This window comes from Pteropus medius, unplaced genomic scaffold (genome assembly GCF_902729225.1).
Source record: "Pteropus medius unplaced genomic scaffold, Ma_sr-lr_union100, whole genome shotgun sequence".
Taxonomy (NCBI): domain Eukaryota; kingdom Metazoa; phylum Chordata; class Mammalia; order Chiroptera; family Pteropodidae; genus Pteropus; species Pteropus medius.
The window spans coordinates 13,843,020-13,869,117 of NW_024349519.1; the positions used below are offsets into that span (position 1 = coordinate 13,843,020).

The window sequence follows — 26,098 nt, forward strand, 5'->3', positions numbered from 1 at the left end:
ATTTATAGAAACATTTAGTTTAGTAACAAGACCATCTTCTGTCAACTTTTTTTTAATATAGCAAGAAACTGAACTACTTTTATTATGAAGAGAAAATGCCCCCCCAACAAGTTATAATCAAATTCTTAGTTATGAAATAATATGAAGTATCAAATTAGAAATAGTGTAAGGAGAAAGAGCTTGTGGACTCGAAATCTGATGCAAACTAGCAGAAAAATATACAAATTTAAAACACAACCAAGGCAGGGGGAAGCCAGTCCAAAGCTGCCCTTGCGCAGCGGGGTCCTCCATGCCCAGCCGCTATGCTCCTGAATGGGGACACTGTCTCCAAGTCCGGTTACTAGACTAACACTTCATATAACTTAACAGTTGTTATAAAAATGCCATTCGTTTCCGGATTAGTTTTTACATAGTGTTAGAGCTGGAGTGCAAAGGTACATTAGTGCATGCTTCCAAGTTTTTTTTCAAAAAGAGAGTAGTGGTCACATTTTTTCTAATGGGAACAAACAGGCTTTAAGCCAACTAGATATCAAAGAATTCCTGTTTCATCCTCTTACATCGTATGGGTTAGAGCCTTGTAGCTTCAACTACTTATTTCCTAAAGAAGCTAGAGGGAAGATACACATTTGAGGCTGATTTGCCTTGGTAAAAGGGTCTGTCCATGGAGCATGATGTCATCCAGAAAGCAATGAAGGTCCAACCCTGCTGGGAGAGAGGACTGGGTGATGAATTCAGAATTATGAGGGAAGAGGCTAAATATACCAACAACCCTAATTCCCACCCTTGGGCCTAGAAGCTGTCTGGAATCCAGCCTGGTTGGCAAAGCAATTCTTATTTATTTAAATAAAAATCTCTTTTCCTACCCATCTTTTCTTCTTTAAAGCCTCATCTCTCTTTTCAGTTTTGTTTTCAAGAAAATCTTTTAGATGTAGGAAAGTTGAGAAGGTGTTTCTAAAACTGAGATAACCATTATCTTCTTTTGTCCATAAAATAATTATAAGAGCCAGACACTTTAAAGGCCAAGATTATGATCTTATTCTCTCGTATATAATTCTACATGATATTAACTTATATATATTGACACTAAAACCTCTCCTTTTTAGATTTTTATAATTGTAAAATTCTGGATGAGTCAAATCTCTTTGGGATGGGATGGAAAGTGTCCCAGTCCTGCTGGTATCCTGGGATATGCTTGGAATACTTGTGGGAAATCCCAAACCTGACAAGAAGTGAGGAACTCAGGCTACTGTATACTTGTCCTCACTTCTCTAGTCCTTGTGAGGCCTCAATCGTCTCTCATGCCCAGAGCCAACTTTTTGTGTTGACCGAACTCCAACTCACCTTCCAAGAGATAACTCAAATGTCTCACATCTACTGGAAACCCTCCCTCATCCAAATTAATCATTACTTATCACATACGTAATTGAAATGGGCCAATAACCAACATGTACAATTTGGGGTAAAAGGAAAGGATAAAAATTGGAAGCCTCTCTACTCCAATAATTATATTATTTCTGATACAATTAATAGGTTATTTGAACATTCACCAACACTTCTAAATATGCTAAAGATTAGGTACTCTCCTATTATGGTAGCCATCCTCCAAGGTAGCTGCCAAAGATTTTGGCCTCCTGGTCTTCACACCCTTGTGTATTTTCTTCCCACAATAAGCAGAGTTAACTTGTATAGCCAGTAGGATATCATGGAAATGAAACACACAGAAGCAGCCCAAAGATGTCTAATCCCTGCACAATTTAGATAGAAACCGGGTTAAGAGGAGCAGCCAGCAGAGATGCTCACAGAAGAGGCAAGCTGCCCTTGCTGACTTGGAAACTGGCAGCAGGCTACATATCATAGGCCCAAAAGGGCACGTGAAACCCACAAGCCTTAATGGGCCAGCCGATCCAAGAAATGTGAGGTCATTCATATTGTATAAAATCAAGGCTCTGAAAAGAAAACTGGTTTTGTCTTCTACACATTCTGGAGGTAAGCAGAGACAACAGCAAACACCCTCACCCTATCTATGCTGTGAAGCGAATTTGGAAGTCATAACCTCCTGGATCCTCAGTTTCTCATCCGCAGAGCAAGCTTTTGGGAATAAGTGCACCTGATGTGCCTTTCAATAACTAACATTGGAAACATCTTTATGACCCTGGGAGATGCAGGATTCTGGAGGAGGATGACCTGAAGAACAAAAATCATCATGGCCACCCCATCTTCTGGGTGGGGGAGAACTCAACCTGGAATGTGGGGGAAATGAGACCGGATATACCTATCTTACCCCTTTAAGACTAAGGGCTGGCTCTGTTACAGCGTCACAGAGACCAGGAGAATCACTTGCTACAAGCCAGAGTTAGGAAAATGTTTGCATAAACACTTCACCTAATAGCACTTTCTATGTGCCAAGCCACTGTTCTAACTACTTCATGCATATTAATTCATTTATTTCTCATAACAATTCCATGAAATAAGGATTTTCTTCATTTTGTATCAAGGCAAGAGGCACGGTGGTTAAACATATGACCCAGGTCATCTAGATGGTATATGGGAAAGTCTGTATATGAACCCTGCCCTGTCTATTGCGGTCCGGGCTCCTAACCGCCGTGCCAAAGTGCCTCTAGCTAGGACTCGCAGCTTGTTCTCCTGGAAGGAAGGCCTTCTCTTCCTGAAATATTAATTTCAGCCACCCTGGCCCAAATTCCACATCGTAAGATGGGGATAAAACCAATTCCTTCTCAACGGAAAAGGATACTTTTATGTGAAAATGCCTAACAAACATATAAAAAGATGCTCTATATCATATATCATCAGGGAAATGGCAAATTAAAACAAGACACCACACACCTATTAGAATGGCCAAAATCCAAGACACTGAAAACACCAAATACTGGTGAGAGTGGAGCAATAGGAACGCTCATTCACTGCTGGTGGGAATGCAAAATGAAAGACAGTTTGGTAGTTTCTTACAAAACTAAACATACTCTTTCCATAGGACCCAGCAATCATGCTCTTTGGTATTAAACCGAAGTATATATAGTATACAGATCCTTGAAATGGAGATTGCTATGCCTTTCTCACATGCCACAGATCAAATTTGATACAGACTTAAGAGTAGCTTAAAGTTAGCAAGGAGAATGCCTTTGAAAACTATAATATAGAAATAATCAATCATGCTTTAGATGGTGCTGACAAGTAAAACCCTGACAGCAACAGCAAAGATCCTGCAGGGAAAGCAGAGTCACTCTAAGGTGAAGACTGGTTTAGCCTTTGTTTCAGTGATTAATTTTACAAGAAGCAGCAAGGTCATTCAGCATATCTGCCGCATGCCACTCTATGAGAAAGGAACCAGCAACTAAAAAAAATTAACATTATATAGAGTGACATTAACATTATATACTTTATCATCGAAGATGAAAGATGCTATTGTTATGCTAGGCACAACAGGAGTGAACAGGACTGATCCAGTAAACCAGGACATATGTCACCCTGACAATACACCTCTTTCCTCTTTTAATAAAGTAACTGTCTCAGTTATCTCCTTACGCTGCCCCTAAAACGTACCTATTCATTGCCTATTTCCTACAGAACAAAATCTATTTATAGGATAATATGCTAATATTGTCCTTCAACATTTCCCCCAAATATTATGTTTAATACACTGTTAAAGCAGGCAATTTGATATCTTTCATGTTTAAAATGAAAGTTTTAATAGATTTTAAATTATACAAAAATTCACCGAGTTGAAATATCTCATTTCATGTTTTAAACAATTAGTTTGAATTTAAATTATTCTTGCAATGAGACTATCAAAACAGTCTGACATCTACATACATCTCCTGTGATGCAAAAATTAAAATTAGGGCATTTATAACTACTGTTCTTGCCTGGGCTCAGCCAGCTCAGTAGCCAAGAAATCCTCTCACGAACTTAAAAACTCAGTACTAAGCCCATCCTACTTCCACTGGCTAACAGGAAGACATCGATAGAATTTAAATTACAAACCCACTTATTTTAAGTGTTTTGTATGGCCAACATAGTGCTTTTGATGTTTTGTTTTTTGTTTTTTTTTTAAATGGAAATCATTCCAAAAAAATCTAGATATATGGATGGCTTCTCTGAAAAAAAAAAAAAACACCTTAAGATTTTCCAAATGCTGGTCCACCCACATTTCCTAAGGGCAGCAATCAGCTGGAGTTGAGTGGCAACAGGGTCCCCTTTAGGTAATTCAGTACTCCAATTTGCCACAGTCTTAACCACCATCCTTTACACCCACTCCCCCCTTTAATGACATCTGCCTGATTGCTGTAATTAATTTGCAAACACTGCCATAAAGCATTTGTAATAAATACCCCCCACCATACACACAAGGCTAAACACATCCTGGTGGTGTACGACTAGGGCATTGTACACCACCAGAGCCTCGGGAGTTCTAGACCCTAGACAGAGAGCCTCTAGACTGACCACATCAGGTCAGTCTACTGGCTGATTGATCTGTATGATCTCTCATTCTTTTGCTCACTTGCAACGCTTTGCCTCATCTCTTATTTTTCTCCCTATGTTGGCCTCATACTCTCACATTAGCTTTTCCCACTGGATGCTTAGTTAACTTTCTTAAGTTTTATTTAAAAAATCTCTCCAAACCTATTTTCTCATTCACAAAATGCAAAAATTTACCGTTTAGAGTTGTGAAGATCAAATGAAAAGTGGGTAAAGGGCCCAGCACACCCTTGTACATGTCATATGCACTTAGTTATTTAGGTCGACAAACTCCAAAATAAAACTAACAGTGAGCCAGTGCAATAAAAAATTTTAAAAACCTTTGTTTCTAGAATTCGAGTTTTAAAAAAGTTATAATGTGCTTGTTTTTAAAGAACAGGTAACAAAACTATTATATAAACAATTCAGCTAAATCACATAATAGCTTAATGGAGAGAGGGCATCTGTAAAGCATTGAAAGTCTCTCAGAAGGGGCCTGCGAGATTTCCTTTGTTGATTTCTCTGTTCTCATTTAGGAAAGAATTTCATTTCTTACAAGGTGTTTTAATGAAGGCACAGAAATGACTATGGACATGTCTTTCCCAACCTACACAAGAAGCATAACAGTACATAAGAACGTCCAAACCCACAGAGAATTTTTATGAGTTTATCTGAGCCCAAACTGACAATGCCAGAAAGATCTTAAATGCTCCACAAAGTGGCAGCTGGAAGCTTCTTTCATGCATTTGGAATTAAGGAGGGAACTTAAGGAAGATTACATGCAAGTGGGAGAAAGCTAGGCGGGGCTAGTTTACAGAATAGTTAAGACTGTGTGCTCTCTTGAGGGTTAATATCCCCTTAAAGAGTATTACTTCTGGTATTTCAAAAGGTGTGTTAACCTAGATGCATAAGAACAATGGGCAGAGCTGGATTAAAAACCTTTCACTGAAGAAGTTATAGGCCTGGGGTGTGACTATCCACCATGACCTGCCCCAGTTAGGAATTTTATTTATTACAGTATCCCTTTTTCATACATAATAGTTATTACATTCTCTTTATTACTTTTTCAAAACCAAAAATACTACCCATTTTGTTATGTGTATGTGTGTGTTTCTTAAAATAGAATATGTGAAGGAAATCTTTGGTTTACCTTCTCTAAAAAGAATGCTGTATTGAAGTATATTGACCCACTTAGTCAAAACAAATAAAAGAAAAATGTTCACATTTGCAGGTTAAATGAGACAAATCTACTGGAGACTTTTAAACACATGGTATGTTTGCTTAAATCAGTTTTTAACTGGGGGGAAAGGTACCTAAAAAATTTGATGAAAATGGAAAGAAGTAGGCATAAGGATGAAATCTAGCTTCTCATACCTAAAGTTTTTAAACCACCACTCTGAATTTTGCCACTGTTATCCTCAGTTAAGGGTCACCTTCTCTAGGAGACCTTCCCTGATTCCTCCCTAACTTCCAATTAAAATCTAGCCATTACCTTCCTGTGTCCTGACTCTACCTGCTACAAACTTTCACTACAGTAAAGAAAACACTGCGCATGCTGTGGATCCGTCTCCCCCACCAGCCTTATAAAAATTCAGAGGTGAGGACTGTCTCCTTGTTGTTACCATCACTTAACAAAGAACACGAAAATACTCAAACTCTTTCCTCTACAGCAGAGCGTTAGCATGGAATGGTAGTTAAAATCGACAGTGGGGGAGCCACCCTGGGTTAGAATCCTAGCTCTGTTCCACTTTTCCTACTCTAAGTTTGGCAAATTATTCTGTACCTCCATTTTTGCATAGGTAAAATGGAAGATAAGAAAGTATAGACTCTACAAGGTTGCTGTGAGATTCCAATCAGTTAATACACGTAAAGTGCTTAAGGACTTGGTATATGACAAGCATTCAGATGTTATTATAAATAAAATAACCATTATTATTTAAACATCAGCCTACAATACCTCATACTCAATGTTTACCTCATTCTTCTTGAAAAGATCATCAATGATCTCCTTGTTGCCGGAAGTCAAGGACTTGACTTCCATCTTCAGCTTCAATACTCCTGGCCACCTCTTATGTTCTCGAGGCTTATCCCCTTTGCTTTCAGCGAGGGCATTGCTCTCATTTTTTCTCTCTGCCTTCTTTTCCTGACTGGGCCAGCTGCTAGAGCTCCCCCCTGTTTCACTCTCTTATTCTACCTGTTTCCAGGACAAGCTTATGTAGCAATTGGTCTTCAACTGCTACATGTGTTAACTACCACCACACATGGGAAAGGAGAGTGGAAAATTCAATATACTTTTATCTTTGGGGATAGCTTCAAATAATAGCTACATACAGGTTAAATTTATGTTAAAATTTAGAAGAAAAAAGATATATATGCATGCCACTGCCTCACATTTATTTCATAGGTAATACATTCCAACCTATCTAAAAAAAATCATCTATGTTAAGTTTAACTACCAAAAGGCATCTTCATGCTTGAGTGTGTAAATATTTGCACATACCATTCACCAGGCTGTAGCTTGTTTAAAGTATTGGTATGTATGCGTGGGCGTCAAAATTTTAGCCTTACCTCAGCAATATAAATCTTTGTCTTTGAGCTGTATGAAGTTGATAAATATGCAAATATCCAGTAAACAGATATAAAACACAAACGCTGTATGCACGCTGCATTAATATGGAAAAATAACATCGTCACAAACCTACTTTACATATTTTGTTAAGACTATTCTATACTCAAATTAATGTGCTTAAAAAGTACACGTCTCTATTTTATTAAACAAAATGAACAAATAATAATGAAACCTCCCTAGATATCTCAATGACCTAGATGTGTTTCAATATCTGTAATTTATTTTTTGAGTAAAATTTGTTTTTTACTCAAAAAATAAATTATTTCAGCATATACAGTCTGTGATATTCTGTGACACTGTTTAGGTTAGGCAATAACTCTAATGGTAGTAGGAGGGTGCCCAAGGGTGGATCTGGTGGGCTCCCACCAGGAAGCCCATACTTCGGAAGCGGTTACGACAGACAAATACTTTGGGGGCACTTTGCTCATTACTTACTGGATGGATTTTCTTTGGTGCATTCAGCAGCTTGCTAATTAGCATGATGAATATCAGAAATGGGATCACATGGGTGAAATTAAAAGATGTAGGCAAGTATGTAGGCATGCTAAAATGTTTTCGAGACACTTTCACCATCGACTGAACAGAGTATAAGATCCGATAAAGCCAGAATCCCTGATGTCAACTAAAAGAACAAGAATCTTTCCTCAGCCATCCTGTTGTCTGCTTAAGTAAATAATCCTTGAAATGTATATCAGAACACCTAAAAACAAAGATCAGAGACTTCACCAAGCTTATAAATTAGGTTGTATCAACCCTTTTGGGCTACTGACTAGGGAATGTTTATCTAAAAATTATCAGTTTGTGTAGTAGTTTAGTCAAAACTTGTTTTCTTTATAAACTGTCAGTGAGGTTGTATAAGGGAGTAGGTGACTCCTGCCTGTTCCAAGCTTCTTTGGTAGATATCATTATCTACTGATTCCCCCTAAAAAAATACCTCAGAATTGAGCAAGACCAAGCCGACTGCGGAAGAATGGTCTGGATACCTGTTATGTTATACAATGCATGGTCTTCCTATGACTTAACTTTGCATAGAGAACGTGAATGATGTTTAGCCTACCATCACAGGTTTGCTGTGACAACCAAATGACTTAAAAGATGTGCAAATAATCTGAAAACTGTAAGGCACCATAATCATGTGCAATATTATTACAACCTTTTTGACTATGCTTTGAAATTGAAGAATGCTGGCCTTGTCATGCCTCTTTCCTGTATGTTAGTTTTATCTACGTGCCTGCTTTTAAGGCCCTCATTCTGTCGCTTCTGGACCCCCTCCACAATAAGTACATGCACACACACAGGTTTTGTGCTTATTACTTATTAACATATCATTATTAATACAATTTGTGTATTATACAAATAATACATAATACGAATATTATGTACAGAGATAATATATGAAATAAGAATTAATAAAGATAAAAATGACGGAGCATGAAGGTTTTGTGACTGCCATTGAAGGTGCTCTTATAAGACAGGTGAGACTGGGAAGTCTGACTTCCAGAAATATAAGGGTATTATATTTAGGCCCAGTCCTAGTCATTTAGGAGCTTAAAAATAACTCGATTTGACCTTAGAATTGAACTAAGTGTTCCAGATCGGCTCCATCAGAAGCTCAGAAGCCTCTGCATATTCAACTATATATACATCTATATCTCTATATATATTTCTCTCTATATCTCTCTCTCTATATATCTCTATATAGACATATATATATATATATATATATATTTTTTTTTTTTTAAATAGAATGTTAGAAGAGTTTCATCTTTGTTTCCACAACAGGTCTGAAACTCACTGTCACTAACATACTGCCACTAAATTGCATTCACTCAGTGCTGATAAACAAATACTTACTTTTGTCTATTATCTCTCCTGTGCCTTTGTTATCAGACTCTGGGAAACGCTATGCTCCATCTCTATACTCCCTCAGAGAAGAAAGGACAGATGAATTGATGCTTGATCCTACTATCAACAGAAAGCGGCTGAGGATTTTGAACTATGGAGTGTCACAAGTACTAGTCTCACATCCTACCACTATTTGACCTTCCACTTCTGTTCTTCAGTGACTGCTCTTTGGAAAGAGAATATGGTACAACCACCTCCAAGTTCCTCCAAGGATCAACGCTACCACATCTCTATAGGAATTCTATAGGTTAGTATGTGTTATCAGTGGTCCTGAATTTAAAAAAAAAAAAAAAAAAAAGCCTAGTATTTTTGCCCATACTGTTGCTGTCTCACAACCTAGCTGTTTTTAATCATGACTTTTACAAGGCCAACTCTTTTGCTCTTAGCAAAATTAAAGAGTGTACAGTTGACCCTTGAACAATGTGGGTTTGAACTGTGCAGAGCCACTTATACACAAATCTTTTCAATTGACCCACACAGTTTGAACCTGCATTGTTCAAGGGTCATCTGTACTTGATTCTCAATTTTTTTTTGTCTTACGAATATTTTAAGTTGTACACTTAAGTCAGCAAGTCGTATTGCTTAAAAATGATTTACAACATTAACTTATTTAACTACACACTTTGTTAGCTTGCTGAATACATGAAAGATGGAAAAACTTTTTCTTGCTAAATATATGAAGTCAAGAAGAAAAACTCTTAATGATTTAGGTGGATTATGTCCAAGAAAAAAAATCAAAATGATCAGTAGAATGAAAGAGGCTTATAGGAAGTTAGGCTGTTCCTTATATAGAGGAAAAAATAAATAATGAGATGGTTATGGGAAAATTCCCATATAAGTTTCTTTCTGTGTAATGATTACAGATATAACCCATAATCTCAGGCATTTCAAAATACTTAAGTCACATCCAACAGGGATGAATCCATGCAAACATCTTCTCGATGCCATAAAACATGGCTGGCTTAAACCATTGGTAGTCTGAGTCACAGAAGTAGAAGGCCATCACATATTGACTTAAAAGAAGGAATCCTGGACCAAACTGGGTCATGAAGTTGCTGTTTCTAATCTCAACTTGAACACTCACTGCTGAATGATCTTTGGCTATTCATTTAGGCTTTCTGAGCTGATTTCCCTATCTATAAATTGATCTGATTATTTCCAACAGCTGTTAAGAATCAAATGATACAATGACACAAAAGTGGCTGGAAAATTAAATAGTGTACTGCAAAAATCAAAGGCGAGGAGAAGCAACACCAAGGGAATAAGCTGTTGACTATGGAAACATCCTAAGACTCGGCATCAAAATCACAACTTTCTTGGTAATCTGTGCAAAACCCGGAGAGTCCCTTTCACATGATGTCAGGATTATGACAGCAGATGGAAGGAAGATTAGAGACAGAGGTGCTGGTAGGAGAGGAAGACGAGACTTGTTCATAAAAGTTTACTGCCTTGGAATAAAGTCCAAATTCCTCAGTGCAGCATATAAGACCCTTGTGACCTGGCCCTAGCCACATTTTCAGCCCCATTTCTCTCTACTCCCAGCAATAATACCATATTGGGTGACACTAGACACTGTGCTACCTCCTAATGGTACTTTGCACATCCATGCTCCCGGGCTAGCTTCCACCATGGTCCACCAGGCATGATAGCCTCTTCCTAGTTCCCCAGTCATTTCGCCCCACCTTTCTACTACTGTCCACTAATCATTATTTCTTTTGGTCCTTGGTCTTTGATCAGAGTGCACTGTCTTCTAAACAGATTTCTCTACTTCCCACAGTTGTAAGTAATAAGCCATCCTCTTTCCCATACCTATTATCTTTATTTACAAATAGGGCTTTTGAAAGTTCAAGTTCTGCTTTGCTAGCAAGACTATAAGCTTCTTGAGAGGCAAGGGTCATTTCCTATGTTTGCAATACCATCCACAGCAAGCATAATTTCTTCGACACATGTGCTTCATAAATGCTTGTGTTGTGAATATAAACAAGGTGATCTCAATACACTGTATTGGATGACACTAAGCAGTACTTTAAGCCCCAGTTAATTATAAAGCAATCCTGATATTTACTAATGTAAAATCTGAATTAAGTAGAAATCTTAAGACAGAGACAGAAAAAGAGATAGAAAAATCTAGCTAAAAAAACAGCAAAATGCTAAACAAACTCTAGGACAATGTGATATCCTTTCCCCCAAGGGTGAGGGGAATTATTCCTATTGTCAGGCCACGCCGTCCCATTGCATACATCTAACTAGTGATATCGAGACTATCTGTAGTGCTCCAGCAGACCATGTTCTCCCTTACATACTGTGCCTTTGTGCCCACTGTTCTATCTGTATGGAGTATCCTCCTCCAAAATGCCTTTTCATTCTGAAGTCAGCTTAAGAGTGAATTTTCCTCCTACATCTTCCCTGATTTCCTCAGGCAGCCTTATGAACATCTTTCCAGAGGAGTCACTTCCAAGTCCACCCCAGAAGCCCACATCTCTATTTTATTTATCACATTCTAAAACTTATTTCTTTAAGTGTCTGTTCCAGATAAAAAGTACCTGGGAGAAAAGACTATTTATAAACATTTTTTTTCATATCCAGCCCATAAACAATCAATAGATACTGTCTAAATGGACCAATGAGGAGTAAAGGAGCCACCCAATCTACCAATGTCATTTATCTACAAATAGCTAAACTCACTGTATGGGGTTCTGGATGGAGTGGTCACTCATCATTTATTTGGAAGAGGCAGACAAGCTTGGAGTGCATCCCCAGCAGTTTTCACCACTCCTAAGTATTATTTCCATAGAAACAATACCAGCAAAGAATGGGGTTCTCTAGGTTGGCCCATCAAGTCCTATTCTATTTACAGAATCTAAAATAGTTAAAACTGCTAGTGATTTTAGGGCTCTCAGAGCTAGAAAACATAATATCAGTAAAAATTCCCTGCCTGTTTTATAGACTTTTATGGGCTAGACCAAAATCTTAGTCCTCCTTTTTAGTGTAAACATTCTTGGGAAAAGATATCCTAAGTTCCAGACCACCATGGATTGCTATAACACTCACATTTTAAATCAGAGGCTTCCTTTAAACAGTGTTTTCTTTGTAAATTAGCCAAGGCATTGCTCATGTATGTGTCAGTGGGGTTTCTTCCTCTTTCCCCTTTATTTATGTTTCTACCTCTTCCACTGGTATGATCAGGAAAAATTGGTTTAATATTAGTCCAAATAAAACATCATAAGCAAATCTTCTGGAAGAAAAACACACTACATCCATGTTTATGCTCCAACCTCAGCTGGTCCCTCAACACTGCCTAGCTCCTCATCCATTCTCCCTGGACCCCTCTCACTGAGCACGCAGGGGCTGCCTGCCCCAAAGCTTCTCTGCTTTGCTCAAACCCCCACCTCAAAGCCATGTGCTTTGAACTTATAAATAACCACCACCCTTCACTTCACAGAGAAAATTAATGGCAACTGGACTTAAGTTCCCTCCCTGAACACCCACCCGGATTTTTAAATGAAGGATCTTGGCAACTAGCAGACCTTTTCACAGATTCACTATCTCAAATTAATCCTCATGACCAGTTTCTAAGGAAGATACTATCACACCCAGCTGACCAATGGATGAGCAAACTGAAGCTCAAAGGGATTAAATTATGTGTCCACAGTCCCATAACTACTAAATGACAAAACAATTTGGTTCTTATGACACTGAGTTTACGTGGCACTGCATCTGTTTCAAGTCAGCTCCAACTTATTCTCTTTCACACGTCCCACAGTCTAGCTGAACTGGACAAGCTGCCTAAGCACTTTACAAACAAACTTGCCTTTGCCTCTTAAAAAAAAAAAAAATCTTTTTTCTGATTAATATATGCTCATTTTGGAAAAATTTTTTAAGTATAAAAAGATGAAAAAGTAAGATTAAAAGTCATCCACAATAAATAATAATGAACAATCTGCAACTATAAATAATATGGATGAATCAGACAACGTTGAGTAAAAAATCAGATACGAAAGAGTACAAGCTGTATGATTTCATTTATATAAGGAACAAAAAACAGTCAAAATTACGAAATGCCATTAGAAGTTAGGGGAACAAGAGAGACTGTAAGAATGTGGATAATGTTCTATTTCTTAACCTGGGCACTTGTTGTATGGGTATATTCAGTGTGTATTACACACATATGTGTGTGTGTACACACACACGTATTATATACAAAACACTTGAAGTCAGATGCAATGTTTATATTTTGGTGTGTTTTTTCTTCCCGGGACTTTTTTTCCTTTTGTTATACCTGTTACAAAAAAAAAAAATGATCACACTATATATTTAAGTTTATATTCTGACATTTCACCTAACATAAAAATGTACACATTTACCCAAATTACTGTAAGTTCTTCATAAATACTTTTAATGGCTGTATTACATTCTATTTGGTGCCTATACCATAATTTATTTAACCATTTATCAACCATTTAGATGTTTCCAATGTTTATTATTATAAATATTGCTGTAGTGAATACTTTTACCCTTTAAGTCACTTAGCCAGTCTCTCTTCATACTCTGCTTTATATATTTATAAAATTATATATTATGTCACATTCTGCCATATGTGATTATATACTTATCACATCCTCACTGCTCAATAATAAGCTTCCTCAAAGCACAGACCACATCACCCCTCTTCATATGCTCCAGAGAACCTTACTCCTGAACATGATAGGTACTTATTTGTTGAAGTGTTTTCAGAACCAAGTAAAATCTCCAGTCCTACCAACCTAGATTTCAGTATCACCTCTGTCGTCCATGTAATATGAATGTTTTAGTCAGCCATATTCCAAACTCTTTGTTTAGTCTGCACGTGAAATGCTTAGAAACAGTTTAGCATGACTCCCTTTGAAGGTGTAAAAAGCAGCCAGCACAGTGAATTCAATCAACAACTAATAGTGCCATAGCCCAAGGATCCAAGGAGAATCAGAAAAGTTCCTGCCACTGAAGAATTTATAGTTGGTGGACAATCAAATATAAATTCTGCTTCCCACAGGATAGCAGGGAAGTGACATGCAAGGAATCTTGACTCCTCTATTCCTGAGCTTTCAAATCACAGCTGTACAGCTGAGAACAAACACCGGCCTGAGCCACACTCTGAAAACTCTGCCTGGTGGGCACCTTCATGTTCATTAGTCTGTGGATGAATGTGTTTCTTGTATTTAAATATGTTTTGAAGTATTTTACAAATATTATTAACCCAATCACATCTGATAATGCAAAAGTATGATACATGTTTAAAATGCTAATAAAAAGATACACCATTATGATAGAAACAAAAAGAGTGCTTATAAAAATAAGAGAGTGGTGAAAAATAGTTTTCTTTTTGCATATGGAATAAATATTTGTAACGCTGAAGGTCAAAGGATGAATGGCACTGAAAGTGAAAATGGCTAACCTATCTATACCTATTATAACTAGGCAGTAATTATTAGCCCGAACAGAGAAAAGAGATCTTCAAAGGTATTTTCCATTTTGAATATACAACGGGATGATCAGTTGTATATTCAAACAACTTGGTCTAGAAGTCAGAGTGCAGAGCACGGTAGGAACAGATCTGGAAGTCCATCACCATCCCAGTTGCAGAAAAAATAAAGAAAGTGGGTGAGACCACTCATAATAGGAATTCTCACATCTTTAGGATATGCGCACTTTTGAGAACTTGATGAAAATTTTCACACACACACCCCATAACGTACATAAACAAACATTTTGGGAAAAAAAATATCAGGCAGCTTATAGGTCCCCTGCTGCCCACACCGGACTGCAGGTTAAGAGATCCTGGACCAAGGGGTGGTGAGGGGAGGTGGGAAGAAGGTCTAAAGCAGCATTTCTCAACCAGGACACTACTAGCAAATTGCAAGGAACAAATCTTCATTGTGAAGTATGCTGAGCACCCCAGGCCTAGCCCCTGCCCACTAAACACTGGCAATACCCACAACCTAGTCCCTGTGACAACCAAAAAATGCCCCCACATACTTATAAATAGTACCACCCTATTTGAGAACTCCTGGTCAAAGGGGAGAGTGGGAGGCAGCAAAGAAGTCTTTGAAAGGTCAGAGATGGGAGGAAAAGATCTGATCCTCCAACCAATAGGTCATTACCATGTCCAAAATACAACCCCACCTCATCTAAGTCATCCCTTGTGGGAATTATTGCAATCATGCTCTAACTGGTCTTCCTGCTTCTAGTCTTTATTTTTTCTTTCTTTTTATTAAGTCACCATGCTATACAAGTTACTCTGCTGTGCATTACATCCCAGGACTTATGTATTTTAAAAATGGAAGTTCGTACCTTTTGACTCGCTTCACCCATTTCACCCATACGCCTCTATACTCCCCCATCCCCCCGCCTCTGGAAACCACCAATCTGTTCTCTGTATCTATGAGTTTGGTGGTGGTGGTTGTTGTTTAAGATTGCATGTATAAGTGAGATCATACGGTGTTTGTCTTTCTCTGACGTATTTCATTTAGTATAATGCTTTGAAGTCCATCCGTGTTGTCACAAATGGCAGGATTTCCTCCTTTTTCTGGCTGAATGTCCCATTGTATGTATATTCCATATTTTCTTTATCCATTCATCCATTGATAGACACTTAGGTTGTTTCCATGTCTTGGCTTCCGGCTTCTATTAATTCCCCTTGGCAAAGTCCTTTCCACAGGGCAGTAAAGTGAGCCTTTTCAATTTTATTAATTTTATTCAACAAAAACTTTTATAATAATTATCTGCCATGCTGTTCTTTACAAATATGACCACATTCAATCCTCACAACAACACTATGAGATAGGTATCATTACTATTCCCATTTTACTGATGAAGCGAAGAAAAGTTACAGAACTACTCCATGGTCATAGCGCAAGTGTGGGGCGGGGATTTTAACCCATGCAGCCAGCTCCAGAGTTTGTGCTCTTGCCTAATCCATGCTACTCTCCAATTCATTCATTCTTCTGTTCAAGACCTGCCAGTGTCTTCACACTCAAGAGTAAAGACATGGGCCTCCAGTACCTCTTCTATCTCATCTCCTACTACTGTCCCCTACACGCCCCCTGGCCTCACTGGTGTGATTGCTATGCGGTGGGCACACCTGTATGCACCTGCTCCAGGGCCTCTGCACTCACTGTTTCCTCTACCTAAAGTGGTCTTCCTCCAGACAGTTACAGGGGTGGCTCCTTCGATTCATTAAAGTCTCTATTCAAATGTGCTCTCATGTGAGACTTCCCGCCTATCTGATATCAAATAATGCCTGTACTCCCACCCCCAGCATTTTTAATTCTTTCATCTTGCTTCATTCATTTCCTCCAAATCACTTACCATCATATAAAAAAATGTAAAAATTATTCATTCATTTATTATCCAACTCCCCCCAGATGAGTGCATTTTCCATGAGATCAGGAATTTCGTGTTTTGTTCTCTGCTACAGTCCATGCATGGATGGGTAGGTAGTTCATTTTTGAATGAATGAATTAACAAAGAAACAATGGTGACAAGAAAGTCAAGAGGGAAAAGTTTCAAGATAGAGGGAGACAGCTCAACAGTGTAAAAATGCTATAAAAATCTTTGGTTATATTAGGGGTGAAAAGATTCTCTTGATTTTGGCAATTAAGATATTGGTGCCTGTGGCAAGAAATGAGTCTAAGAAATGGTAGCTGGCTGGGGGGTTAGTTTGCAGGTGATAGAGTAGAAGCATTAAGTACAAGCAACTCCATAAGAAGATGGCTGATGGAGACAAGCAGCAATGTCTGGAGAGACTTGAGCATTTTCTTTCCAGACTGATGGAAGGTGAGATTGAAATTTAATACGAAGAAAGGATTACTGATGGAGAGAGGCCTTGGAGAGAGCCAACTCCTGACTGTAGGGGATGAAGAGGTTCTTCCTCATTAACTAGCAAATGCTCTTCTCTCACTCTTGGATGATCTACACTGACAGTGTTCTCTCTAACTCCAGTGCTCCTCAGACCTTCAGCATGGTCAGACTGTGGAGGGGTTAGTACTGAGTCCTGTTCAGATTTCCAGTTCAGACAGAACATGTATACAGAGCTCATTAGAGCTAGGTAAGGGAGAAAGACACTAACTCTTCAGTGAAATACTTCATATACATTCATTTCCATATATATGGACACACATAAACATCTCTTTTTATACCAAAACAGCCCTGAGTGATAAATTAGTAGCCCCATTTAAAAATCAGAAAACTTGAGGCTAGATGAGCTCATAACCTTTCCAAGGCTACCCACATCCATCCAGGGTTTTAACTGAAGTGGGCACTCTTTCCAATATGTATAGTATGCCATTACTCAAGAGGATGTAACAGAAGAGACAGATCATCGAGACTAGAGAAACTGAAATGGAGGATGTGACCTTGGTTGTGAGATTTTTGAAGAAAGAAAACAGTAAAATAATTGTCATTAACAGAAAAGATAAGTAAAATTTAGAGGAATAAGTTGTGTACATCCCTCCACCTCCAGACTTTATCATTAAAATATATAGCAAATAATGAAAAGAGAAAAGAACAGAGGGGAAAAAAATGTTTGAGTAGAAAAGGCTTCTATCAAGCTACAGTAAAGAAATTAGAAATTGTATTAAATGTGACAAAAACACATTTATTATCAAGTATTAGATTTAGTTGCTTTTCCTTTAGTTTGTGCTATTCACTATGAATGTCAATTGATACTATAAAAAAAGGTATAACAGACAACTAAATTTTGACAGAGATGCAAAGGCAATTCAGAATAGAAAGAATAGTCTTTTTAACAAATAGTGCTAGGACAATTTGATTTTCATATGTAGAAAATGAACTTTAATCCATAACTCACCCAATATGAAAAATTAACGAACTGGGCCAAACATCTTAACAGATCTTGTCAAAGGTATAGAAATGGCAAATAAGCATATGAAAAGCCCCCTATCATACATATATCATCAGGGAAATGTAAATTAAAACGAGATACCTCTACACATCTATTAGAATGGCCAGAATCCAAAACACTGACATTAAATGCTGGTGAGACTGTGAAGCAACAGGAACTCTCATTCACTGCTGGCAGGAATGCAAAATGATACAGCCACTTTGGAAGACAGTTTGGCAATCTCTTACAAAACCTACTCTTACCATGTGATCCAGCATTTGTGCCTCTTGGTATTTACTTAAGAAGTTGAAAACTTATGTCCACGCAAAAACTTGCACATGTCCATACACATAGGCTGTATGCAAATGTTGATAGCAGCTTTATCAGAAACAGCCCCAAATTAGAAATAACTCAAATGTCAATTAATAAGTACACAGGTAAATAGCTGTATATGCACAAGATAGAATACTATTCAGCAATGAGAAGAAATGAACTACTGTCACATTTCCACATGAATGAATCTCCAAATAATTGTCCTAAGTGAAAGAAACAAGACTAAAAAAGAGAGTATATTACATGATTCCATTAATTTAAAAATCTAGAAAATGCAAACTGCTCTTATAGAGACAGGAAGCAAAGCTGTGATTTGGGAGGGAGGGGATGAGGGAAAGGGAAGGGATTATAAAGGGGATGAGGGAATTTGGGGAGGGTGATGGATATGTTCATCAGCTTGATTCTGGTGATGATTTAATATTTATATACATAGATCAAAACTTCTCAAATTGTGCATTTAAATGTGTATGGTTTATTGCATGTCAATTACATCTCAATAAAGCCATTTTTAAAAAGGAAATATAAGAGAAGTCATTATGTATTTCGAAAAGGAAAACATAGCACAAAAAAGCAACTTTAGGTTTTCTGACATTTAATGGCATCAGGTATTAGAACTTGCTTTAGAAATAGTCAAAAATTACCTTAAACATTGCAAAACATCCCTAACCTATCTTTCAATAGTAATTCTACAGCAGGGTTTTAGAAATTATAAATCTATTCAAATATTTTAAGCAAAAATAAGAGTAAGATCTTACTTTTCTATTTCATATCTATCCATAAAGGGAATATTAATTTTTTCAACATATATATTTATATCTGGAAGAGTAATTCAATGTGATTTTCTAATAATAAAATATCTAGAATTAAAAATAAACATGATTAAGCACTCAGAAGCCAATGACAGTTAACAAGAGTGACAGGACATATCACCCTTCATGAATAAAACCTGGTGGAAACTATCACAACTCTTGTTACAACCTGTATATGTGATTTATTATGAAAACAAAGAGCAAGACATATGCTACTGCTACTGAGTAACTTTTTTTTTTTAAGGAAAGGTTTATTGATTGGGATAGTGCCAACCGAGAAAATGGGAGACCTAACAGTGCCTCAAACCCATCTTGCTCACTGGATTAGGTTAAGGGTGTTTAAGGGGTTAGGGGGACTAGGTATGCAAAAGTGCTGGGCAGGAGCAAGTTTTACTTGGAGGACCATGAATTTGACCATTTATGGTAAAGGGGTGTCAATACCAGATCTCCCGGGACAAGAGCCCTGGGTTTCTAAAAGGGTTCCGGTGTTCAAGTTCCAGTTATATCCTGGTCTCTTGGTTCAGGGGGAGGGAGGGAGCATGAGACTTTGGTTCCAAGTGCAGCTAGAAATCAAATTTCTCTCACAAAGTATTTTTCTTAATACACAAGATTTGGACAGCACCAGAGTTAATTGTAATTGTAATGAGCTTTGTGATACATTTGAATGTGACCAAAAAAAAAAAAAAATTGCCCCAACTAAGTCTTCTAAATCCTATGGCAAGGCTGTGAAATAAATAGATAATAAATATTATTGGTTCTAAAAAGCTCCATGCTACTTATTCAAGGTCACCCAAAGTAACCGGTAAGCATACATTCATGAGGGAAAAATAACAAGGGCTCCCAACCATAACTTTCTTCTCTCTCCAGCGGTGGCTACTTGTGATGCAAATGTCCTCGGGGCACAGAGGCCTACCATAAAGGCAAATCACATAGTGTACCCCTCTTCAGAGAGGTACCCCACTTCCAATATTTGAAATATTAGAAGGAGTACCCCACTTCTAATATTTTTATACAAGTAAAATCAGGTTTAAATAAGCACCAAGGCAAGGTAAACGGTCTGGCTAGAGAGGAGATCTCTATCTTGTCATGCCTTCCTGACTAGAAAATAAAAGGCGGGAAAATGAGGGCATAACAGGGACAATTTCCTAGAATGAAGCAAATGTATGAAAAGCTTAAGATTCCTTTTCATGATTTTAACCAGGTGACTACTCACTCCTCTTTTATGAGAGCCCTATGCCCAGAGCTTGGCACATAATAGGAGCTTTCAAATGCTGCTTTAATCCTCCTTGCTCCCCCAACCCAAGGGTATCCAGCTTCTGGCTGGCAAAAACTCAGAGTCCAGACCACTAAATAGTATAACTTTTGGGGGAAACCCAGAGGTTGAGTACAAAGAAATACATCCTGAAAGAATCAGAATCAACTGCCAAGTTCCTTGTATACTTAGTGACCTACAAGATACAAAACTAGAAAATAAATGGAATTACATTCTAAGGGTATGAGGTAAAAATTCTATAAAGAAACTAAAGTCTTAAAAAAACGAGTCAAAAGAAAATGTGGGTGATTATGTAAGAAGTAGAGACTAGAAACATTAATAATGAAGACATAAGTACTTCAGAGTTATAGTGCATCAAACTAATATTGTGTAAAGAGCAACCACACGACAAAAATACCTAAACAAAGCTTTAAACCTTCCTTGGCCTTGTTTTTTGGCTAAAACAAGGAATGTTTTAGTGAGAAGGGAAAAAGAACTTCCAGACCTGTAAGTGACTCCCATTTTTAAACTATAGTACTCTTCTACCTTAACCGAATGGTCAAATGATATCTAGTTTGTTCTTTATGTAAGTCATACCGACAGCTGGACAGTACTAAACATCTTTAGAATTAGAATTCTCATTTTTCTACTAGTTTCCCCTACCTTCCTTGGAAATCCAGCACTGAGCAATCGATAGCTGTGGGCTAACGTGTTATCACATGACATGTGTAAAACAATGTGACATAGTAAGATTTTTTCTTTCAGTAATCCTGTGCTGATGAAAAAAGCATAATTACTTTAATGATGTACTTAGAAAAAGGATTATCTACAACAGAAAAGCACAAGGGTAACATTAATTAAAAGGTGTCTCAATTTATTCCTATGAATTTTCCACAGAGTCCAAAAAGCAAATAAGGAACACATGAGAATGCCAGTCTGGCTTTTCTGTTATGAAAAGCAGATTTAATGGTGAAAAAGAAGGCAATCAAGATACAAAAACAAAACTAATATTACTATCTTATTCATTATAACAATAACTATTTAATAAGCATCTACTACACACACACACACACACACGCACACACACACTAGGTACTGGGTATAAACTGGTAAATAAACTAGGCACTATTCCTGCCCTCAAGGGCAAGAGAGAAACACTGAACGATAATAATGATAAATTGTGGTAAATATTAAGAAGGAAAAAGATGATTGTGCTATGAGAGAGAAAATAAAAGGGTTCTAAGTTACATGGTGCTAAGGGTGACATTCTCAGAAAAGACTTTATAAAGAGGATATCTGAACCATCACCGAGATGTCCTAAAATAGAGAGACCAACAGCATGCGCAACAGCCCTGAGGTGAGTTCACTGCAGCACTGCCAATGTGGCTGACAAGAAATGAAAATAGGGGGCAGGGGCCAAGTCATGCAGGACCTTGCAGGCTTGTTGAGGATTTTATATTTTATCCCAAGAATAAATGTGTTTTCTAAGAAATTTAAAGACTTTAAACTGCAAGTGACTTATTTTTCTTTTTCAGGCTGCTGGTGGAAAAAGGGACTGGAAGGGGTGCATGGTGTATAGGAGGCCTCTGCAATGGGGAAAGCAAGATGAACTAGGATAGTAGCATAATAGAGAATAAAAATCAGACAGGTTTGATAAAGATTTTGCTAGAAAAATAAACAGGACTTTGTGACAAACTGGCTGGGTAGAGACGACAGAAGAAAAAGAGTGAAGGATAACTCCAATCATCTGGCCTGACCATTCTTTGGATGGATAAGATGAAAAACAGGAGAAACAATTTGAAAGGATGGGTAATCAAAGAGCTTATTTCTGGAGAAGGCTTAGATGCTGCCATTATTAGCTAAGATGTGCCATTATTGGCTAAGTACACCTATATTAGGTATTCTACTTGTTTCAGCATCTCTTTTAGTAGCAGTACTCCCATTTTACAGAAAGCAAACTGTAGATTACAGAGGTTGAAGTAGCATGGCCAAACTCATTCAGCTCGGAGTGACAAATTCACATCTGCCACCCAACCAAGTCTGGTAGGCTGGCTGTAGGGTAAGCATTCTTCCCGTTATACAGAGTTATTGAAAACTATCTCTATACTTTGAATTTTGAAGACTACTTAGCCTTAGAGTAACCTAGCCTTCAAGGAGAGTAAACAGGTGATATATTATTTCTTAAATCCAACTCCTCAGATTTAATGCATAATGTTTCCCTATCCCACTCTCATTCCTACTCCACTTCTACCTGCAAAGAGTTTTGTAATGTTTAGAATACTAGCAAGATATAAAAGACCTAAAGTTTTACAAAAAATGAGCAAAGCCATTATGCCCAGAATCTACCATAATGAAAAGATCAACAATATCCAACAGCAAACAGTATTCTTACTCTCAAGTCATTCCATACATCAACGCAAGACAGATCAATTAATAAATAAGAACTCTGAAAAACTAATTTCTTAAAGTGAGCAAGGCATTCAAGTCAAAAATTAACCCAGTATAAAAGGCTACGAAAGCCAAGCATTGAGATTCACATTAAAAAATTGAAACCTTAAAAATATAAAATATTAGACAAAAGGAAATAACTGCATAAAATTTAAAATGAGCAATCCCCAAATATCTCAACCAAATGCCAAATTCGGTGAACATGTACCCTAAAAACTTACATTCTCTCTTCTTTTGAATTGCTTTCCCCTGCAGCATGTTGACACTTCAGTAAACTGTAATGCCTTTCCCATCTATCTGCACAGTCTCATGATTTGCTCACTCTCTGGGCTCTGATATTCCCCTCTCAGAGAAACCCAGAAATTAGACTTGACAATGAACCTAGAAAGAACTCAATGCATTACTGCCAGCTGTGTCTATTATTGAAAGTATCAGCCTGAGCTTCTTAAACAGAGAGAAAATGAGAAAAGCGGGGAATTTTGAAAGGTTTTATCATCTACATTACAAATTACATTTTGTTGGATCTGATTCTTCGATAGAATAATCACCAAATTATGTTCAATCTTCCTAAAGTAGGGTATGGTTACCTAATTTTTATGGTTTTGAGAGAGCTCTCCATTGAGATAAAAAAAAAAAAGTACCGTTAACATGCCCGCTAAAAGGTGAAATACACAAACCACTCTCCAACATGATAGTGCTGTGTCCTGTGTCCTGATTCTCGTTTCCACCATGCACCTCTCCCTGCAGAGGGCCAGCTGTCATTCATTACTACCTCAACCAGGCAAAGGACAGGATGCTGAAAATCCATTAAGAAAGCTTCCCCTTTTCTTTCCTTTATAACATGATCGCCAACTCCTGGCAACTCAAAGCTGACTTTAAAAAAAAGAAAAAAAGAAAAAAACTACCTGGGTATCTCCTACCAGAATGAGCAGTTAATCCAAATGACAGAAAAGCAGAGATCTATACATATTTAAAGGTGTTTCCTGGAGACACAACAGATCTAATGGAGAACTGCTGAGCCACATTATACTGGAAAGCCCATCAATGTTCGTTCTCGCCATCACCAGGCTGGAGTAATTTTTTTTAATGCAATGCTTTGATGTATTGACAAGGCTAACCTGACGGGTTTAAATCAATTATGAAACGTGCCCTGCATATCTATTTCCCTGATAAATCCCTAAAGATCAAGGGCAATACTGACCCGCAATGATATCCACGCGTGCACTGCTCAAGATGCCATTTGATGCTGAGAAAGTAGTGGTTTAGCAACACCAGGCGGCTCTATCATGCTAAAATAACAACGCAACACTCGATTACAAACCCAGCTACTCGGCTTGTAAGATCCAATGCCGCACAAGGACCCTATTCAAAGCTCAACATCCCTTCTGATTGAATCTCAAGTTTTCTGAGATCTACCTTCCCAAAGTTTCTAGTCTGCAAAACAAAATTACTTTGAAAATCTCCTCTTGTGGATACTTTTTCCTAGATGTGCTCGCAGCACGGGAGACGAGGGACGGGGAAGGGCTAATCGCACAAACAAAATTTAAAAACCTACAAACCAATCAATAAGGAAAAACAAGCGTTTCACCAAACCGCCACCCCGCAAGCGAGCAACCGTTTTCCATTTGGAGAAAAAATACTAAGAGAAACCAGACATACATTTCCCTTCCCAACAAAAGTGGCCTCTAAACTACCATGCCAAGGACACTGGAAGGAAACGGAGAAGCAAGGAGGAACAAGCTTGTACTTTTCAGGCACACGCGTGTGTGCCGCAGAGAGAACGCGCAAAAAAAGAACACAACAGGGAAAAGGTGAACCGGAGGAAGCAGGAGCCCGCGGCGGGAGCGGGCTGGAGGCAGAATGGGCAAAGAAGCCCCCAGCGCAGAGAAAGGGGTAAGGGGATCCCGGAGGCTCCAGGAGCAGGAGGGAGGGGTCCCAGATGCTGCCCAGAAATCGCGGCCGCGGAGTAAAGTTAATACTCACTCAGTTTCGCAACTGCGCCGCCCCCGCAGGCCGCCTGGAGGGGCCGGCCGGGGCGGTGGGGACGCGGCGGCGCTCGGAGCCCGGCGGCCGCCCAGCGCCTGTCCCCGGCCACACAGCCCCGCGCGCCTGCCTCCTGCCTTCCGCGGGCCGCGCGCCCCGCACCGCAGGGAGGCCCCGGCTCCCCGGCGCGCCCTCTCGGCGCACCTCCCCGCCCGGCGCTAGGTGAGAGAGGACGCCCCTGGCGGGGCTGCGGGAGCCTGCGAGCGCGCGGGCAGCGGTTGCGCCGCCGGCAGGAGCCGCCTCAACGCGGCTGCCGCTCCCGCGGACGGGCGATCGAGACTCGGCGAGGAGCCGGGCGGCAGGCGCGGTGCGGGGCGCGGAGCGAGCGCGGGTAGCGGAGTTGGCAGCCGGCTCGCTCCCGCGGCCGGTGTCTCTGGCCTGGGGGCCGGGCTGGGGGCCGGGCCGGGCGGCCAGGCGACTCCGCCCCTTCGCCGGGTCGCGGGCTGAGAGCGCAAGAAAAGCGGCGCGGGGGCGCCACCCTCGGCCAGGCGCTCGGGTTACAGCCTCCGCTCTCCGGCTCCCCCGCCCGCTCCTCGCGGGTTCGCCGGCGCGGGCAGAGACCTTGTAACGGAACTGGGACGCCAGCGCTGCATTGTGGGAGCTTTTAAAGCGGCGGGGAGTGCGGCGGGCAGCTCGGGCCCACCGGGCCGCGCTGCCCCGGCCGCCCCAGCACGGCCCGCGCTGCCGCCCGGCCTGCCACGCACTCCCTGGCCACCACGGCGCGGGGGCCAGAGCGCCAAACGGTGACATGACCAGTGCCTCACTGACTCTCACAACAGCAAAATCTTCCATAGCCTGGCGTGAGTCTTGTAAAACTGCCCTCTATGGTCATCCCCCCAAAAAAGGCTTTTTCCGCAGACGCTTTAAAAATAATTTTTAAAAGAAAAAAAAAAAAGCCCTTCCAACCGCAAGGACTGAGTTTGAATTGCTTTTCCGCTGGAGCGACAGTGATTCAGCGACCCCCTCCTCAGCAGCAGGCAATGACAGAGAGGAGACGAAAAACAGAATGAATCAGACGTGAGTAACCAAGTTTAGGAAGAGCTGGGCTCAGATTCAGAACCTGCCCCCCTCCCCCTTTAAACAGAGCAAATAGTCAAGTAAGGAAAACAGTACTTTCATCTGGAAATACAGACATGTATGTTGTTTTCACTCTTCCATTTTTTTTTTTTTTTATGGCATGCAATTACTCTACTAGCCGCTGGACAAAATTCAGCCTTTGGTCCAGCTTGTGCTCACACATGCCCACAACTCAGCAACAGCTATTAATTTGGAGGGAGATGGGATGAGGATAATGGGTGAGATGCAAGAAAGCGTTTCAATTATAA

At 39.4% G+C, this 26,098-nt stretch overlaps 1 protein-coding gene across 1 annotated transcript in view; it reads right to left on the reverse strand.

Annotated features, from left to right (window-relative positions):
• The window catches only part of RASSF8 (Ras association domain family member 8), a 96,613-nt gene extending 71,771 nt beyond the window's left edge, over positions 1–24,842 (reverse strand). Inside the window, exon 1 of the mRNA XM_039882460.1 lies at positions 24,714–24,842. The gene's annotated coding sequence lies outside the window, so the exon portion shown is untranslated. The remainder of the gene's footprint in view (positions 1–24,713) is intronic.
• Positions 24,843–26,098: the final 1,256 nt, after the last annotated feature.